The 16,436-nt window shown below is 39.7% G+C and overlaps 1 protein-coding gene across 4 annotated transcripts in view; it reads left to right on the top strand.

Annotated features, from left to right (window-relative positions):
• The window catches only part of sema6e (sema domain, transmembrane domain (TM), and cytoplasmic domain, (semaphorin) 6E), a 154,727-nt gene that overhangs the window by 11,344 nt on the left and 126,947 nt on the right, over positions 1-16,436 (top strand). For 3 of the 4 annotated variants that reach the window (XM_040118198.1, XM_040118197.1, XM_040118195.1), the window contains exon 2: positions 10,790-10,883. The gene's annotated coding sequence lies outside the window, so the exon portion shown is untranslated. Of the gene's footprint in view, positions 1-10,789; positions 10,884-12,872; positions 12,998-16,436 lie in introns of all 4 variants that reach the window. The other variant, XM_040118196.1, reaches the window with a different exon arrangement.

Genomic DNA, 16,436 nt, shown 5'->3' with positions numbered 1-16,436 from the left:
AGTAAACGCACCATGTGTAGCATAAGGCTAACTAGGACAGCAACCAGTTATTGTCTTATAACTCCATTGAGATCATCAGTCATTGTTTTTCAATTGGTATTTTAATTTATACTGTCGAAAATAGTTTAAAATATCCATTGAATGGTCTGAGAAGCCAACTTCAAACCAACACACCAAAATCCTATGGTATTTGATTTACCATGATAGAAATAATAGAAAAACAGCAAATCTTCACATTTGAGAAGATGAGACAAGGGAATGATAAATGACTAATGACTTATTCCATGTCTATAGACTAGTTTACTAATTTAGTAATTGTTCCAGCACTAAAGCTAACACATGTAAAACACCTTATGGTCAGTGAAACGTGTTGTAAACAAGCTGTAACCTCAACTTGACAGTTTCTCGTATATCTAATGTTTTAAAAATGATTAATTTGAGAAAAATGAAACTGACCTTTCAGGCCTCCAGATTTTTTGGTTGCACATGCAACTAAACATTTTCATTGGTTACGCATGACATTTAGCAGGTCTGTCTGTGTGTGTGTGTGTAGTTTTTTTTTTTTTTTTTTTCTCCCCCATCTGCATTCTGTGAAAAACCTATTCAGATCTTTCAATTAAGTGAAAGTACCAATACAGCAATTTAAAAATACTCCATTACATGTAAAAGTCATGCATGAAAAAACTTCTTTAAGTAAAAGTACATAAGTATAAGCATCCAAATGTAGTTAGTGTAAAAGTAAAAGTATTGGTTTGTTCAATTTCTGTGGCTCAGATATGATAAAAACAGCCCAAAAAGGTGTAAAATGTTTTATTGTGGCGATCAAAATTGCGGTGAAAAATTTTGGGTGCCCGTAAATGGAAAAATTTAGGCACACCAATGCAACCAGTGTGACAGGTTAGTCTGGAGCCCTGCCTTTGTCATGATTGATTTTGATAAATGTTATATTGAATGGTCTCAGTAAGACAGCAGATGGAAGTCATAAAAATGCAACACCATAAATCAAAGTCAAAGCACAAGTTTCCTAGAGATTCAGAACCAGAGTGCACGTATGGATATGTAGGTCTGTCTTTATTTTGTGATGTTTCCACATTTAATATCATCAGTATTGGCAGTTTTGAAGCATGTTATTGTACGTCTAACATCTGCTGTAGATGAAAAGGGTCAAGTTGCTTGTCAGAAAATTGGATTAGAGTCAAACTGTGATCCTCCAAACATGAGGACAATCTCAGAGTAATCGCTGAGGATAATTTTAGCCATAATTGTGCAGCCCTGCGTGTGTTTTGTGTGTGTGTTTGCCTGCCGTGATGTGGATGACTGCTTGAGGCTGAACAAACATTCATTAATTTACTCTGTGTTGTAAACTTATTTCCGCCAAGAGAGAGACACAAACACAACAAAACACCTCCTACTCAGTCACACAAGCCACTTTCCTGGTCCAGCGAATGAATCCTCATCGGCTGTTTGATCTCTCTTCATTGCTTTCCTGCTTGTACTCCCTGCCTCCACAGTCTCTCCCCGGGGGGCAGTTTTTGATGACTGGCGGCATGCAAACCAATTCAGGGTAAACAAAGCACCCACCACCAAACCACGCTGTTGTTTTAATGTCACGAAAATGACAGGCGGCTGGCTGAAAGGAATGAGGGGGCAGCACACTCACACTTTCACTCTTGGGCCTTGTCGGAGGCTCACAGTAGCTCTCCAGCAAAACACAGACAGTCTGCACTGGTTTGTGCCTGTTGCTGCAGGTACCGATAGGATGAAATGTCAGGAAGTCCAGTTTGGAGGCTATCTGACACAGAGACATTGCACAGCTGGTTGTATTCCTTTGAGGCAGGATTTTACAACTTTGCAAAGTTATCATGACAGCAGTCATTTTCTCCTGCATCTTGATGCTTGCAAGGTAAGCAGTAAAATAAGCACAATACTACAAGCTACTAAAGAGTCACCTAGTGTGGACCCTTGCACATATTTGCTTAACCAATGTTGTAGTTGCAAATAAGTATTTGCTACACACCTTTCTAAACGTCACTACAATCATTCCATTTATAAACATTAAACTATGTCAATTACCTAATTTGATTAGTTGCCACCTTCCCACTCTATGGACAATCTCTTGTCCTTTCCACAACATCACAGCCTGATTAAATTTGGCTAATTGCCCTCCAAATAAGCCAGCAGCAGCCTGGAGCCGTAACTTGCCTGCGGTGCATGTAGATATTATAAAAATGAGTTATCCATGGTGCAATGACATCAAAGGAAAACACTGTCCAAATGAGGGTCCAAGACTGATTTTCTTCTGTTTCAAACATTTTGCCAGGACCAGCTTTTTTGCTGAGTGACCCATCGTGCTGCAAAATCCAGCTACTGTAGGTTTAACCATGCTCTTCAAATTGAATGCTGTACTGAATCCGGTTTGTGCCTGGCCTAGCAAAAACTCATTCATGTGTATTACAGACCACTGAAAAAATAGGTTTATGAGCACACATACAACTTCAGGGCATGACAATATGACCGAATATCATCATAACAATGACAAATATATATAGCCAAGTTTTCTTAAAAAAATTAAAACATATTTTAAATGTCATCAAGTCTCTCTGAATCTACAAGTTTTGAATATATGGCATGATCTTCTATAAGGTGGTGCAGAAATATTAAATGGGCTTAGAACACATTATGTTATATGCCTTTTTGTTATTAAAAGCAGTTGGGGAAAACCTGAACCCACCAAGTTTCACAAAGGAAGCCAGTTGGTGACTCCCAGTTTCGGTAACAGTATGGTCTTTGTATCTTCCAGCACTAGGTCAGGCTTTTATATACTTACAAGCATCAGCTATTTAATTTCAAATACTTGCTTTATTGGCATGAAAGCGTTAAAGTATAGTGTCATTATTCAAGTTATAGTCAAATACCTGAATTCAAGTTAAAGTGACTATTGCTCTCAGCCATCACCACAGTCTGTGTATATCCAGGCCTACGTTTCAAATAACCTCTACATTAGCATCATTGAATGATGAAACCCTGACTGTCCATGAACAAATTCCATAACTTTACTTACAGAATACTTGGACACAAATATATATATATATATATATGAGAAAAGGCCTTGTGCAAGAGATGTGCAATTACATCTAATCAAATCGAAGAAAGTTTTGTTGATCTTCAAATGGAAATCATGAGTCATTTAACAAGCACCAGCACCCCCACCATGATCTGGCACACTTACTGCACCGTGCTCCATTTCTGTTTGCTGCTTGTCAGTCGAAGCTGCTCTGATGTGAAAATTAAATGCTTAAAAAAAAGAGAGAGACTGACTGCTCTGTGCCCAACATGTGTGGGAGACACAGGTCAGTTGCTGTGTCAAGGCAGTCCATTCACTACGAAGATCTATTTAATTAGGCTATGTTCTTTTAATTAACCAGCAAGCACAATGTCTGTGTCCATTTGTCACCCCTGCTTTGCTCAGGCGGAGCTTGGTGAATATACCCTCTTTTGTCTCCTTGTGGTTCCAGAGGCCCCCGCTTCCTATTATGTTTCCTTATTCACTGAAATATATTTTTTTCTTCTTCTCTTATAGATTAGCATGATAATACCCCATGGAGGTTGGGGAAAGTGGTGAGGAGCTATTGCGGGACTGCTCATCAGATTCACTGTGTGCAAGACCGTGGTTATTATCATACTGAATGCACCATCAGTTAAACTAACAGCCTGAATTCCGACATTTATCTCCAATATCATAGACTAACTGTCAATTGCATAGGGAGCACAATGGCAACAATGGAACTACACTAGCACTCAGTAGAGCGCATACCTACGCCAAGGTGAAAAATGCCCCTTCTTGCAATATTAAGGAAAGTGATAAAAAAGAATTCTAGATCTGCTCCTTTAGCCGGATTCGTACCAAAATTTAATGGGTTCTTCCCTGGTCCATGCCCAATCCCCCCCACCAGGTTTGGTGCAAATCGGTTCAGTACTTTTTGCGTAATCCTGCTAACAAACAAATAAACCAACAAACAAAAAAACCAACAGACAAACACGGGTGAAAACATAACCTCCTTGGCGGGGGTAATTATGGGTTATAGCTCTCTCCTTGGAGTCTGGATCTTTCCCCAGTGTAATTACCCAATGCTAATTCTGCCCCCCCATGCATTTACCATGACAGAAACAAGGCTTCGCAACTGTTTGGATGTCAAGAGTTGGGTGAAGTGAAATACGAGTGAATAAATGTGTTGGTTTGCATACTGGCGTTGCCCACGAAACACGAGCAGATCCTCTGTTTCTCCCTTTAGCTCTGGGGAGGGGGGGCTCAGCGAGAACTTGTAGCCGTTTTTCCAGAGATGGGGTCAGATTCAGGTCAGGCCACCTTGAACTCCTCAGCTGGATTTATTGTGTCGGAGGTGGACAGGGTCAGGCCACGCTCCTCCCCTCAACACGAGGACTTTGTTAGTGTCAGACACAGACAAATCCCCGTCACACTCTGTAAGGAGAATCCTGCAGGGGTCAGAGGTCATGTGTTAAGAGGGGCGTCCCTGTGGCATGACCTGAATACTGATTGAATTTCTTGAGTGAGTGTCAAGGGAGGGGGGGCCCTGCCTGGTGATAGTAGGGAGGGGTTAAGGCATTTACCCTACCCCATGTGGCAATGTCGGGTGAGGGAATGTGGTACAAAGGAAGGGAAAAGGCACAAGAGTCTCAACATGCCTGACTCCTCTGCTTGACTGTACCGCAGCGAGTGTGTGTTTTCACTTTCCCTGAAACAAGACACTAGGCCACATGTTTTCCTTTTAATAGACAGCTAAGTGGAGAAAGGGCAGGAGTGTGTTCTGGTTACCAGATGATTACTGGGTTGTTGGCATTTGGTGGACGACAGAGGAGCACACACTCCCCAGTTCCTCTGCTAGATTTATTAGTTGTTAAATACGCACAACCATGGAGACCATTAACAATTATACGAATCATCCAATTAGATCAGTTCAAAGTACTTTGCAGATGACTTACAAGCTAAAGGGAGATTCCATTTTCATACTACTGGAATAAGACTGTTGTTCATAGTAATCATTTCTTTCAGTAACGATAAGATTGTTGATGCGAAAATGTAGACATTGCTAAATAGAAGTAAGATTGGGCGAGAATGAGCAGTCAGATGGTAAGAAAGATTTTAAACAAACCAACAGGGTAGACAATCATTTTTAAAAAGTAAAATTGTCATCCAAGCTCTCCATAGTGAACATCCATATAGTTTTACAGACGGACTTCCTGCTTCAACCTTGAAATCTTGTAGTATCATAGTGCATTGTTTTTTCCCCTGTGCATTTAGAGTTAGTGTTACACATTTCAGGTGTGCTGACTTTTGGTTTTACCTCCTAACTAAACTTTTGGCTTATTTACAGCCTGATTGTTTCACCCAAGACTTTGTCCTACCAATGCCACAAAGTTCCCAGATCGAATCAATTTCTTTGGTGGGTTTAATGTTATCATAACCATAAGAAATGATAGCCAAATCCATGGAAATAGGACCTAAGTTGTGATAGACTGGAATTTTCCTTTAAACTAATGACAGTAATATCACGGTCAAATCAAACAAGTTAAACAAGTTAAACAACATTAGACTAATGCGAAGAAAAAAAGTAAAAATAGAGAAATAGAGAATTTCTTATATTTATTGCAATTTATTTCACTCTAGAGCACTGTATTGAGCGTTGACCTTAAACTTAATCTTCTTCTTTTGAGGACATTGTTTCACTTTCATCTAGTAAGCTGCTAAATTATCAAAGATGGTGTTTTCCCAGTAGTGCTCAGTGGTTTGACTTTTTTCAGAACTACTGATATACAGTATCATGATATTTTAGCAGAGATGCGGGGCTTACACAAGTCTCATACTGATGCATTTCCAGAGGGCAACTATAATTCTGAATAAAAAGTTTGTCCTTTTTCAGTATCCTCAATGGCATTATGCCATTTAAATGTCTCTGATCTCCTCAAGTGAAATACAAAAAGGTCACAAATAAGACCGAAACAGAGAGCGCACCGCCAACCTAAAACCTGAATTTTCCCTATCAGGGTGGCCGTGTTATATGAAGCTAACTTGTTTCTTTTTGAAGAAGCACTAAACCTTAGTGAGGTCATTGTGTCCTTTCATTGAACCCCCTGAATAGAATTCTCAAGAAAAACTCTAAACTCAAAATGCTTTGAGTTAAATTAAAACCTCTTTCAAATGCAACACCTCAAGCAACAGGTAACAAAGAGACCAATGACAACAAGGTAATCATCCCGTTGCCATAGACTAATTGCTTCATTAAGCTTTGCTTGGAAAGAAAATTAAGAAATAACAGCTATGGAAAGGTAGCAGGAAAAAAAGTTTGTAAAATGGCCGAGCAGTATATCATAATGGACTTGAGCTCTGGATGATCCCAAAAAGCTTCTAACATTGATCCTCAGAACAGATCAGGCACCCTTGAGTTTGGATCTGGGATGATGAGTGACTAATCTTCTTACAGTGGGCTCAATTGACTAATCAAACTGCTGCCAGGGCAGTATTAACAGGTTTGGGGGAGTGTGCATGGGAATGCAATGGGAGATTTTTACCAGCCGCGACAACTTTGCTGTTATTGTTTTCATCTTGTGTGTGTGTGTGTGTGTGTGTGTGTGTGTGTGTGTGTGTGAGAGATCATGGCAAAATGTGGTCCTGGAGACAGGCGGCTTTGAGTACTTTTCAGGTGTTTACATGTTTGTCTGGCTGTGGACAGATTTTGTCACTGTGATAGCGTCACAACCGGGCAAGATGCAGTCAAAAATTTACATGTGTGTAGTTGCGATCAAAATGAAGGCCTAGTTCGAAGCTGGGTGTGATCCGACCCGTGACTACTGACTACTCATGTAATAATGTAGTAATGACTACTGATTACTCATTGGTTGGAACATCAATATGTTGATTGGTGTCGTGGCTGGTAAACCTCTAGTTTACAGGTATTTTTCCCTCTAGACCACTATTTGCCTTGCAGCCCCCCCCCCAGTTGCTACTATTAGCATATTCAAATAAATAGTTACTAGCAAGTGCTGCCCGACACAGGGCTAATCATTCCTTCCCCGCATTCCTCTGAACACATCTTGTGTGTTCCTGCATTTTTAATGGGAGCTGACATAAGCAGAGAGGTTGTGGCATCATATCCAGTCTTACTGTCTTGTATCTATTTACTGAATCAATAAAAGAGTAATTCCACAAGTGTGAGGTTTGAAGACTCAATGCATCCATAATTGATTCAGCAGAATATGTAGACTAAGAGCTCGAGGCAGCCCAAGTAAGCAAACAAGGAATATTTAAGTGAGTAGAAGATGAACTGATCTCCAAAAGGCATAAAGTTAAAGGTGAAACATTCTTTTCAACATTTTATGCAAGATTAACGTATTGTTTTCATTTTTGTACAAGTTTAGAGTGAAAAAGAGAAAAGACCACCTTTCAAAAATTTGGGCACCCCAAGAGATTTGAGCTCTCAGATAACTCTTGCCAAGGTCCCAGACCTTAATTGGCTTGTTAAGGCTATGGCTTGTCTTACAATCATCGTTAGTAAAGGCCAGGTGATGCTAATTGCAAAACTTTATAAATACTGTGACTCCTCAAACCTTTTCCCAGCAATCAGGAACAATGAGCGCCTCTAAGCAGCTGCCTAGTGCCTTGAAAATTAAAATAATTGATGCCCACAAAGCAGGAGAAGGCTATAAGAAGAAGGCAAAGCATTTTCAGGTAGATGTTTCCTTGCTTTGTAACGTTTAAAAAAAAAAAAAAAGGCAGTTAACAGGAGCAGTGGAGGTGAAGTTGAGGTTTGGAAGACCAAGAAAACATTCAGAGAGAATTGCTCGTAGGATTGCTGGAAAGGCAAATCAAACCCCAATTTAGCTGCAAAAGACCTTCAGGAAAATTTAGCAGACTCTTGACTGGTGGTGCACTGTTCTACTGTGCAGCGACACCTGCACAAATATGACCTTCATTGGAGAGTTAAAACCTCAGCACAAAATTCATTGTCCGAAGTTTGCAAAGGAACATCTAAACAAACCTGATGCATTTTTGAAACAAGTCCTGTGGAATGATGAAGCTAAAATAGAACTTTTTGGCCGCAATGAGCAAAGATATGTTTGAAGAAAAAAGGGTGCAGAATTTCATTTCATGGAGGGGAGAAAAAAAAAAAAAAAGGAAAAAAAAACAACTCTCCAACTGTTAAGCACGGGGGTGGATCGATCATTCTTTTGGCTTGTTGCAGCCTGTGGCACGGTGAACATTTTTCTGCTAGAGGGAAGAATGGATTCAATTAAATATCAGCAAATTCTGGAAGCAAACATCACACCGTCTGTAGAAAAGCTGAAGATGAAAACAGGATAGCTTCTACAATAGGATAATGATCCTAAACACACCTTAAAATCCACAATGGACTACCTCACGAGGTGCAAGCTGAAGGTTTTGCCATCGCCCTCACAGTCCCCCAAGCTAAACATCATCGAAAATCTGCAGATAGACCTCAAAGGAGCAGTGCATGCAAGACGGCCCAAGAATCTCATAGAACTAGAAGCCTGTTGCAAGGAAGAATGGACAAAAATCCCCCAAACAACAACTGAAAGACTCTTAGCTAACTACAAGCAGAGTTTATGAGCTAAGATACTTGCCAAAGGGGGTGTTACTAAGCACTGACCATCCAACCTTTTGTTTCAGGACCTTTCCCTTTTTTGTTATTTTGAAACTGTAAAATGTGGAAATAAAAAAGTAATCTTGCTTAAAATAACAAACAAATGTATAATCTTGAACTTATTTCCAAAAGGATCAAGTTAATCTTTTACATGCTTAGATATTCACAGTGACAGAAATTTTGACCAGGGATGCCGAAACTTTTTCATGCCATTGTATGGTCCAATGGTTAATAAGCCAAGCATTGATTTGATTCCAGCTTAAGGCTTGGCTGAAGTACTTTGGTCAGTCAGAGCACATTAACCCAACCATGTAAAATGCAAACCTCCTGCAGTACTGTTTTTTGGTCAGGACATTGTTTTCAGCCTTTTGTGCATAATTGAAAATGTAATTCGGATTATTTGATCTGCAAACAGAGGTGCCAGAGAGCAGTTTTGATTTGCTATGTTAGCACCAGTGACCACGCAATGCTACTGACTTGTGAGTCTGGCAAACTTTTCCAAGAGTTTAACCATCCCCCGTTTCATGCCCCCTAAATTGTATCAATCAAAAATGATGGGAGACATGTTGGCATGATTCTAGCAGATTTCCAGCTGATCTACATTACTGAAGCCCTTCTGGGTTTTGCTATAAAGCACAGAAACACTCTACTAAATTAGTCAAGATGCATTTAGGGGCAATTTGTAGTCTTGGAATTTAAAGTGCCTCAGAGATGGTCTGGAACTTTTGTTGAGCCTGCAATGGAATTTGTTTCCCACTTAGTCTTATCTGCCCTTTTGATGTTTTTTGTTTTTCCCAGGCAGTACTGTAAGTTCAGAGCCTGTCTGTTATAGTTCCTACAAATGGTGAGCACAGACCCTTGTCAATCAACATTTAACACTATATTACTGAAACAAGAAAATAATGACCACATGCCCAATGATAACATGCTACCCAGGATAGGCCGTTGCTTTATACACAACACAGCAGTCGTACTTTCTTTCTGGGGATTGCGGTCCTTTTGTTGAAACAAAGAGAACTTGAGAATGTGGAAGAGAAAAATTAGCAGGAGAGCTGGCTTTGCCTTAACCTTAACTGAATCATCATCAGCATGTGGCTGCCAGCTGGTGTGCTTGCTAATCCAGAGCATGCGGCCTCCACAAGTCTTCCTGGGTTCTGCTGCTTCAAATGTGGTGAACTTGAGGTCAAAACCTCCATCATCTCCATTTGTCAGAATTAGTCTTTGTGCAGGTCAGGATCCAGCTAGGTCATTACATTAAACAGCATTTCCAGAAAGCTTAATAGATGGTTAAGGGCAACTATCTTCAGATTCACTTATGGATAAGCTGCAGAAAGTTTCTAGCTCAAAGATCTTCCAGAAAAATGGACAAGTTAATGAATTTCTGAAGTTACACAAAATATGAATGCTTATTGTGATGCCTGTCACAGTTTAAATTTTGCGCATAAACTCTTTTGAGATTACACACAAGATTGAACCTCTGATCGCTTTTTTTATGCTTAACGTTTAATTGAAAACTAATCAGCAGTGGCTGTATTGATAAGAAAATTAAATACATTTGCTATATGTTCAGGAGTCGGCTCCTTCAAAATCAGACAAGATTGCTAATCAAGCTCAGTGAAGTTGTCAATTATTCAGAAATTCACATATCGGCTTTTTTTTGTAATATTATATGAACCTCTGTTTAGGTTTGTGCACTGGCAAGGTGAATATATTTTCACCTTGTCAGAGCGCATTGTGAGCCAAGATGCCATCATGAGATTTGGCTATTTTGAGATTAGAGATTTGTCAAAAGATTCTGTTCACTTCTCTCAGAGGCAACCTGTTGTCACGCAAACATCACCAACCATGTCTCTTTTCCAGAGTTCAAAGCAACTGGGCTCACATTTTCATGTCACATTTTGGCATTTTCCGGATGAAAGTAAGCAGTAAATCCAGCATTAATAGTCTGTCATTGTTATTCATAGTTTGGACTTTTAGAGTTCTTTGAGAGAAAATACAACGTGATTGCTCTGACTGCTCATAGAGGCTTAGGTTGCATCACTGTAAGCTGTCCTGCAGTATGTTCTAGACAGACACAGATGCAATAGTCATCTCTTATTTTTCATTCACAGATACACAGCTGACAGCTACTCTCTGAAGTCTGTGCCAACCTGGTATACCTGCCGGCTTGGTAGATCGCTGCAGGCACACAGTTTGAAAACTAAGGTAAGGAATGCTGTTTCTTTCTAAAGTGGATCCTGTGTAATTAAAAGTTGAAGAATATTTGACTTGGGAAGGACTTGAGTCTCTGTTCACTGATCTTTCAAATGCAGTATTTAGATTGAATTGGTTGTAATGTGAATGAGTAAGGTCTACTTTAAGGAGATGTCTATTGAGACCACTTAATTAATGGATGCTTTGTGGAAACGCTGCTACTGAAGCAGCTTTTTAAATTAGATATCATCTACTCAATTACTTATCTACTCATTTTAATCAAATGTCAGGAATTAGCTTTTAAATATGGCAAACTTTTATGAAGTTTTTTTTTTTTCCTCAAACCAAGGACAAACTTAGTTTAAGGTCAGCTGATACAGTAGGACTCCATAGGCACTGCCATGAATTTACTGAACTAAAGACTAGCGAAAGCTTTGTGCTCACTGTTCATTATTAAATATTGTGTTGACACGTACCATTTTAAAGGCCCTGAAAACATATTTTCATATCAGTTGTTTACTACGTGCAATGGGGTTCTACACGAAGGCGTAGTTTCTGCCGAAACAGTTTCACATTATTAATTCATGTCATTTCATTTGAGAGATGTCTCCATTTGTCTGTGCTCTTCTCGATAGTTTCAAGCTGGTGAGGCTCTTTTCGAAGGAGATGTCAACAGTTGAGTTTTAATTAAACTCTTCATAATAATAATATCTTAGAATGTGTTTTTCTGAACGTTAACAGGCTTATCAAGTCATGATTATTTAATGTTACAGAGAAAAACTTAACATTTAAAACCACATTTTTTAGTGTACCTAGTTTATGATGAAACAAGCATTGGGAAGAAAACTACTCTTAGATTACCAAGCTCTACAGTTTAGGCAAATTTTATATGAACAACATTTAGTTGAATTACAGTATAAAGTTACTGGTGGTTCATTAATCTGCTGCTATGTAACTCAATTGCTGTCATTGGTTGTAAAGTGTAATTCTGTGTTTCTAGTAGTTTGAAGCTTTGCTGTGTAGTAGTTCATAGAATATTGTGTTCTTTTCTATACACTGTAATTCTGTTACTGCTACAGTCTGTCTATTCTGTACTAGGGATGTTCCTAATAACTCATTTCCCTGTCGATTAAATTATTAAGTATTAAATATTATTAAATTTAAATTCAGTCTAGCCGACTAGACTAACAGTAAGAAAACTCTCAGTCAAAATTGCCGTGATGAGCCGCGATACATTTTCAGACCAAGCAGGACCACAGCATCTAAAGGTAAACGATGTCATATTGGTTCACCAAGCGTGGTTCATGTTAGCAGCGCTACGACCAGCAGCCTTCTTTCCTTGCAGATTAATGTTCATATGCCTGTGCTGAATGTGGTTACGCATTGCTCCCGTCGCGTGGTTATACATCAGTTTATTCTGACACAGCCCACATTACAATCTTATTTTCATTTTCTAGATCTAGATACCGGACCTGCAGCCCCATCTAGTGCCGGGTGGCTGCGTAACATCTTAGACACAACAGTTAACTGGCATTGTACATTAATAAAATATTGATAAATAGTCTAACCGACTAGTATTTCTGGTGCTGACTAGCGAAGGTAGCAGCGTTTAATCGTTTAGTCAGTTAACTGCACGAATCCCTACCCTGTACATGCTATCTGTTGAATGTCAGGCAGTCCTGGAAGACGCATCTTCTGTCAGTCTACATGAGCTTCATTCATTGTTTCCCAGATAAAGGGCTTTGTCTTTTAGTTTTTCCTTATCTGATTCAAGGGTCTAAGGATATAGGGTGTAAGCCTGTGGGACGAACTTGTGATTTTGGGCTACATAAATGACTTTGACTACCTACAATATTGACCAATAAGTGTGGTACTTAAGAACCATACACACCCAGTTTAGGTTTTCCAGTGAGGTGAGCTCTGTTGTGCAACTGCAGAAATATGTCAGAAAGCTGTAAGAATCACTGAGAAGCTATTGTGTCTGACTGGGCATTTCCCCAGTGAGCTTGAATGTGGACAGTAGAGGACAGGACCAAGCAGCACCGATGACAAGACACCCCATGGGATGGCTGGAAACAGATGGCTGGCCAGATGCAGGCCTGCTGTGACCTTGAAAGCATCTGAAGGTAAAAACAACAAAAATGTCTCAAAAACAAGTGACAATCGACAATATAGCAGGAGTGGCAGATCTGGTTTTTCTGTGCTTCTTTTGAGCAGATTTGTTGTTAGACTTGTTGGTGTGCCTGTAGATGTTATTGTGTTTCATTAGGGTGTGATCACGCATACAGTTCATTTTCTTAGGTGTGCACCTCATCGGAGAAGGTAACCTTTTTTGGGCACATTCTAATTTGGTTGGTTCTGGTTCACACTGTTCAACTGCAAGGGAACCAAAGCTTGTAAACAAGAGGAGCTCAAAAAGCTTTTATTAATTGGAAAAAGTTGCGGAGAATTTGGTGTGGCAGGGAGGTCAAATTATTCAGGTTCCACTCTGTGCAACTTTCACTAAGCATGATGGACTTATCTAAGCTTTGTTTTCCAGAGTTTACCTTTTCTGGTATTCATACCAGTTAAAAACACCAGATGAAATAAACATCAGTTGAGACTGTGCTTCATAGTTGCTTCATTATGTTATATTTGGCTCTCCAAGCAAGAGGAATTGGTAACTATCAGATGTTGGCATCCACCTTCGTATACCTATTAAAGATTGGGTTTTGAAATTGTTTTCCTGCCGTTGCTATTAATCTTGTTCTTTCTTCTACAAACCTGTTCTGCAGATGGAAGAAAATTAAGACCTCAGCATTTTCTGAGGGTCTCTGTGAGAATTACTTTGATTGGCATTGTTTGCGGACTTCAATCAACATTATTTTCATTATGAATTAATCTGACAGTCACTTTCTAGGCCAATCAATGAATCAATTGGTGCATAAAATGTCAGAAAATACTGAAAATGGCCATCAAAATTGACCAATGCCCAAATTATCAATGCAGATTGCTTGTTTTGTCCGACCAGCAGGTCAAAGGCCAAACACAATAGGTTTACTATCATAGACGACTAAGAAAACCTGCAAATAGTTGGAAACACTTAATCTCTTGCTCCATTTTTGTTTATGAAATGACTTATATGATAATCAATTACCTCAGTTGTTGCCAGATAATTTTCTGTTAGTTAACTTATTAATTAATCAACTTAATTTTTTCAGCTTCAGTTCTCAAATTTAAATGGACTTTAAATTTGTGAACATGCGTTCAATCTCAGATGTTGATTTGATGATCATGGGGGAAGAGTTGTCAGACCTGATCCTGTGATAATTCCAAAGTATTTCAGAGAATCTTCAAGGCATGCCTCCACAGGTTGGCACATCATTCCGTGTGAGTGTTGTATTCTTTTTATTGAATTATTGGATTAGATAACATTACTCCTACAAGTAATGCTCTGATTTAATGTTTCAAAATGAAGAGCTAATGAAATCAATCGGCCGGACGGGGCTATCTGATGGATCGTTGCAACGAATTGAACTATTTAGTTCGTTGGTTTTAGTTAGTTAAGTTAGTTTTAAATTGGCACAGTTCGCTGAACAGTAGTGATCTTTTGTTAATACTAGAAGAGATACATTCCTGATGTGATTCAGGCAGAAGACTGAAGCAAACACCACCAGCAGCCTGATGTTGTGAGCACGGCAAAGGGAGAGCCATGATCAGAGCTGGGAACTGGATGGTGAGGTGGTGGGGATGGGGAGGGAGGGAGGGGGGGTGAGAAGTAAGAGGAGATGGGGGAGGGTAGAGGTGTCAGGCGTATAATTGGGGTGAGGTGATCTCTGGGGTGGATAGAGGAAAGCTTTATTAAGACCGCTCAAGTCTGATGTGCTTGCACGGCTGCCTGGCTCTTCCTCGCACACCCACGCGTACCGGCCAATCTTCGATTTCCACAAGAGACTCTGTAACAACAAAGGGATGAAGGGCAAAGTCCTCAAGCTCCTTTCAGTCACAGATAAGACAAAAGACCCCATTACTTGAAAAGCGCTGATGGGGAGGCAGCAGTATATGGATCTGCCTTTTTTCTTTTTTCTTTTTTTTTTCTTTTTAATTAAGGCCTATTGTACCTGCGTTCTCACTGGGAAGCTAAGTAGATATTACTTATTGATAGTGCTGTCGTATTGTATCCTGAGATGGTGTAGATTTTGTCACTTAGTTGTACTTCAGTCAGACATGCCAACAATTCATTCAGTAGTCTACCACAACTGATGACTGCTTGATACGATCCCTGAATTCACTTACTCTTTGTAAAAAAAGATAATAAAAAAGGCCTTTTCTCCTCGTCTGTTTCCTTAAAATAATACAGATTTTTCCATTAGCCATTCCAGTGACACACTTAGACAGCATGCCCTTGATAACTACATTATACTCTGATTATATTTTGCTTTTACTATATTTTGGTTGCGAGCCACTGAATGCACGGCTTGAGAATGTATTGAGAACAGAGCATTTATGATATATTTACAGCTCAAAGTGTGGGCCACTACCGGAGCTCAAAATGGATAAAAGAAGAATAATCTCTTGTTTAGGTTCACAATGGAAAACAAACTTTCCAGGGTGACTTACCCCGTGACTGATCGTATCTGAAGTCCGATGATGAGATTAGGGCTTAACTGCTTCTTTTCCCCACTCTGAATGTTGAAATGTTACTTTTGAGTCAACGAAGTTCCCATATCAGTAATTGAAACCTTTTACAGATGCATACCTCCCAGACTTTGGTATCTGTCTGCTGTTTCACAAAAGCCGATTTCGTGAGCCAACAAAGATTTTGATTTGAAGCAGGAGGCAGTTACAATATGGGGAGAATTAGCAGGCCTCCCTCAGTTCTCAGCTGTAAATTGGTGTCTGTGAAACTTATGAAAAAGGGGCTGGAGGTCTGTTCTCTGCTTCCTTAGTAGCTTTTTAATCCCCCACAGCTCTGGCCATAGGGAGAATTGATTGCGCGTATATGGCCCTTGTGGAGAATGGCGCTACTCCTTCTCCAGCCCTCCCCTGTCCTCTTTCCACTCGGTCCTGCAAGGCTTGGTTAATCCTCTACCTGGTCACGGTGGGGAGATTGCAGATTTTTTCAAAGCCCTTTGCTGGCTGGACTTCAAAGTTACAGGGATATAGGGACTTGAGGGGGCGGGAGAAAATGAGGTCCACTGCAAGCAAAGACTGTGAGTGGTTCACCCCAGCTTTTTCTTGTGCCATTCCTGAGGTGACACTGAAAAATCTGTGGTCTCAAGGGAGAAGGTTTGTTGTTTGCAAAGACAGGGCCATGGACACAGTCTCAGGAAATCAGTTGTTTCTAATGTTTGCAGAGCTCTTGGTCTAGCTTTTGAAACTATATATACATAACATATTACATAACATACACACATGTACTCAAAACAATATCCTTATTCAAAGAAAAAAATAAATAATTCCAAAAAGCAAGAAACACATACAAAATGGTTGTTCTTCTTCTTTACAGATTTAAAGAACTGACAGGTCTGCCACCATGTTTTAATAAACTTCATCTGTTCTTTGTTACAAACTGCTGCCAAAATC

This window comes from Xiphias gladius, chromosome 22 (assembly GCF_016859285.1).
Source record: "Xiphias gladius isolate SHS-SW01 ecotype Sanya breed wild chromosome 22, ASM1685928v1, whole genome shotgun sequence".
Taxonomy (NCBI): Eukaryota; Metazoa; Chordata; class Actinopteri; order Istiophoriformes; family Xiphiidae; genus Xiphias; species Xiphias gladius.
The sequence above is the reverse complement of the archived record's forward strand: the minus strand, read 5'-3'. Positions and strand labels throughout refer to the sequence as shown.